The sequence below is a fragment of the Phalangium opilio genome, unplaced genomic scaffold, assembly GCF_054372755.1.
Source record: "Phalangium opilio isolate 3A_F unplaced genomic scaffold, DU_Popi_V2 ptg001170l_1, whole genome shotgun sequence".
NCBI lineage: Eukaryota > Metazoa > Arthropoda > Arachnida > Opiliones > Phalangiidae > Phalangium > Phalangium opilio.
Window position 1 is genome coordinate 3,420,185 of NW_028324255.1, and position 4,399 is coordinate 3,424,583.

The following is a 4,399-nucleotide window of genomic DNA, read 5'->3' on the forward strand; positions in this document are numbered from 1 at the left end:
TTGAGCCACGGAAACTCAGAAATTAATGTTTTTCAGGTATTGTGGAAAAGTTATGACTTTTCACGCTACATCTGAGACCCCACAACACCTCTCCCGGGTGGGCTCGAACCACCAACCTATTGGTTAACAGCCGAACGCGCTAACCATTGAGCCACGGAAGCTCAGAAATTAAATGGTTGTCAGGTATTGTGGAAATGTTATGACTTTTCACGCTACATCTGAGACCCCACAACATCTCTCCCGGGTGGGCTCGAACCACCAACCTTTCGGTTAACAGCTGAACGCGCTAACCATTGCGCCACGTAAGCTCAGAAATTAAATGGTTGTCAGGTATTGTGGAAAAGTTATGACTTTTCACGGTAGATCTGAGACCCCACAACACCTATCCCGGGTGGGCTCGAACCACGAACCTTTCGGTTAACAGCTGAACGCGCAAACGATTGCGCCACGGAAGCCCAAAAATTATATGGTCGTCAGGTATTTTGGAAAAACTTTGACTTTTTCGTCACATCAGAGACCTCACAACACCGCTTCCGGGTGGGTTCGAACCACCAACCTATTGGTTAACAGCCGAACGCGCTAACCATTGAGCCACGGAAACTCAGAAATTAAATGATTGTCACGTATTGTGGAAAAGTTTTGACTTTTTACGCTACATCTGAGACCCCACAACACCTCTCCCGGGTGGGCTCGAACCACCAACCTATTGGTTAACAGCCGAACGCGCTAACCATTGAGCCACGGAAGCTCAGAAATTAAATGGTTGTCAGGTATTGTGGAAATGTTATGACTTTTCACGCTACATCTGAGACCCCACAACACCTCTCCCGGGTGGGCTCGAACCACCAACCTGTTGGTTAAGAGCCGAACGCGCTATCCATTGAGCCACAGAAGCTCAGAAATTAAATGGTTGTCAATTATTGTGGAAAAGTTATGACTTTTCACGGTACATCTGAGACCCTACAACACCTATCCCGGGTGGGCTCTAACCAACAACCTTTCGGTTAACAGCTGAACGCGCTAACCATTGCGCCACGGAAGCCCAAAAATTAAATGTTCGTCAGGTATTGTGGAAAAACTCTGACTTTTTACGTTACATCAGAGACCTCACAACACCGCTCCCGGATGGGCTCGTACCACCAACCTTTCGGTTAACAGCCGAACGCGCTAACCATTGCGCCACGGAAGCCCAAAAATTAAATGGTCGACAGGTATTGTGGAAAAACTTTGGCTTTTTACGTTACATTTGAGATCCCAAAACACCGCTCCCGGGTGGGCTCGAACCACCAACCTGTTGGTTTACAGCCGAACGCGCTAACCATTGAGCCACGGAAACTCGGAAATGATATGTTTTTCAGGTATTGTGGAAAAGTTATAACTTTTCACGCTACATCTGAGACCCCACAACACCTCTCCCGGGTGGGCTCGAAGCACCAACCTATTGGTTAACAGCCGAACGCGCCTACCATTGGGCCACGGATGCTCAGAAATTAAATAGTTGTCAGGTATTGTGGAAAAGCTATGATTTTCACGCTACATCTGAGACCCCACAACATCTCTCCCGGGTGGGCTCGAACCACCAACCTATACGTTAACAGACGAACGCCCTACCCATTGAGCCACGTAAACTCAGAAATTAAATGTTTTTCAGGTATTGTGGAAAAGTTATGACTTTTCACGCTACATCTGAGACCCCACAACATCTCTTCCGGGTGGGCTCGAACCACCAACCTATTGGTTAACAGCCGAACGCGCTAACCATTGAGCCACGGAAACTCAGAAATTAAATGATTGTCACGTATTGTGGAAAAGTTTTGACTTTTTACGCTACATCTGAGACCCCACAACACCTCTCCCGGGTGGGCTCGAACCACCAACCTATTGGTTAACAGCCGAACGCGCTAACCATTGAGCCACGGAAGCTCAGAAATTAAATGGTTGTCAGGTATTGTGGAAATGTTATGACTTTTCACGCTACATCTGAGACCCCACAACACCTCTCCCGGGTGGGCTCGAACCACCAACCTGTTGGTTAAGAGCCGAACGCGCTAACCATTGCGCCACGGAAGCCCAAAAATTAAATGTTCGTCAGGTATTGTGGAAAAACTCTGACTTTTTACGTTACATCAGAGACCTCACAACACCGCTCCCGGATGGGCTCGTACCACCAACCTTTCGGTTAACAGCCGAACGCGCTAACCATTGCGCCACGGAAGCCCAAAAATTAAATGGTCGACAGGTATTGTGGAAAAACTTTGGCTTTTTACGTTACATTTGAGATCCCAAAACACCGCTCCCGGGTGGGCTCGAACCACCAACCTGTTGGTTTACAGCCGAACGCGCTAACCATTGAGCCACGGAAACTCGGAAATGATATGTTTTTCAGGTATTGTGGAAAAGTTATAACTTTTCACGCTACATCTGAGACCCCACAACACCTCTCCCGGGTGGGCTCGAAGCACCAACCTATTGGTTAACAGCCGAACGCGCCTACCATTGGGCCACGGAAGCTCAGAAATTAAATAGTTGTCAGGTATTGTGGAAAAGCTATGATTTTCACGCTAGATCTGAGACCCCACAACATCTCTCCCGGGTGGGCTCGAACCACCAACCTATACGTTAACAGACGAACGCCCTACCCATTGAGCCACGTAAACTCAGAAATTAAATGTTTTTCAGGTATTGTGGAAAAGTTATGACTTTTCACGCTACATCTGGGACCCCACAACATCTCTTCCGGGTGGGCTCGAACCAACAACCTTTCGGTTAACAGCTGAACGCGCTAACCATTGCGCCACGGAAGCTCAGAAATTAAATGGTTGTCAGGTATTGTGGAAAACTTATGACTTTTCACGGTAGATCTGAGACCCCACAACACCTATCCTGGGTGGGCTCGAACCACAAACCTATTGGTTAACAGCCGAACGCGCAAACCATTGCGCAAAGGAAGCCCAAAAATTAAATGTTCGTCAGGTATTGTGGAAAAACACTGACTTTTTACGTAACATCTGAGACCCCACAACACCTCTCCCGGGTGGGCTCGAACCACCAACCTTTCGGTTAACAGCTGAACGCGCTAACCATTGCGCCACGGAAGCTCAGAAATTAAATGGTTGTCACGTATTGTGGAAAAGTTTTGACTTTTCACGCTACATCTGAGACCCCACAACACCTCTCCCGGGTGGGCTCGAACCACCAACCTTTCGGTTAACAGCTGAACGCGCTAACCATTGCGCCACGGAAGCGCAAAAATTAAATGTTCGTCAGGTATTGTGGAAAAACACTGACTTTATACGTAACATCTGAGACCTCACAGCACCGCTCCCGGGTGTGCTCGAACCACCAACCTTTCTGTTAACAGCCGAACGCGCAAACCATTGCGCAACGGAAGCCCAAAAATTAAGTGGTATTCAGGTATTGTGGAATAACATTTATATTTTGGGTTACATCTGACAACTCACAACACCGCTCCCGGATGGGCTCGTACTACCAACCTATCGGTTAACAGCCGAACGCGCTAACCATTGCGCCACGGAAGCCCAAAAATTAAATGTTCGTCAGGTATTGTGGAAAAACACTGACTTTTTACGTAACATCTGAGACCTCACAGCACCGCTCCCGGGTGTGCTCGAACCACCAACCTTTCTGTTAACAGCCGAACGCGCAAAACATTGCGCAACGGAAGCCCAAAAATTAAGTGGTCTTCAGGTATTGTGGAATAACATTTATATTTTGGGTTACATCTGACACCTCACAACACCGCTCCCGGATGGGCTCGTACCACCAACCTTTCGGTTAACAGCCGAACGCGCTAACCTTTGAGCCACGGAAGCTCAGAAATTAAATGGTTGTCAGTTATTGTAGAAAAGTTATGACTTTTCACGCTACATCTGAGACCCCACAACACCTCTCCCGGGTGGGCTCGAACCACCAACCTTTCGATTAACAGCTGAACGCGCTAACCATTGCGCCACGGAAGCCCAAAAATTTAATGTTCGTCAGGTATTGTTGAAAAACACTGACTTTTTACGTAACGATGCGTGCGTGGCGAGCGTAGCGTACGTAGCGTGGCGAGCGAAAATTTACGCCTAGTGCGGACGTACCTTTATACCTTGAAGAAAGAATTGTCGTCGGCCTCAGTGTTAAGTTCAACGGACTATACACAGCCCTTGATACTACACACGGACGCTTCCTACCTTGGATTGGAAGCAGTGCTGTCGCAGAAAATAAAGGGAAAGCGACACGTCGTCCAATTCGCTAGCCGCTCACTTAGCGACACGGAAAGAAAATATTCCACGACTGAGCGGGAATGTTTAGCTGTCGTCTGGGCAGTAGAGAAGTTCCGCCCATACATAGAAGGGTCAAAATTTGAAGTTTTTACCGATCACAGTGCAATACG

At 47.8% G+C, this 4,399-nt stretch overlaps 1 non-coding gene across 1 annotated transcript; it reads right to left on the reverse strand.

Moving 5' to 3' along the window:
• Positions 1-1,997: 1,997 nt before the first annotated feature.
• Positions 1,998-2,070, reverse strand: TRNAK-CUU (transfer RNA lysine (anticodon CUU)). The gene has a single exon. It is a non-coding gene; the product is annotated as a tRNA-Lys (tRNA).
• Between the last annotated feature and the right edge of the window lie 2,329 nt (positions 2,071-4,399).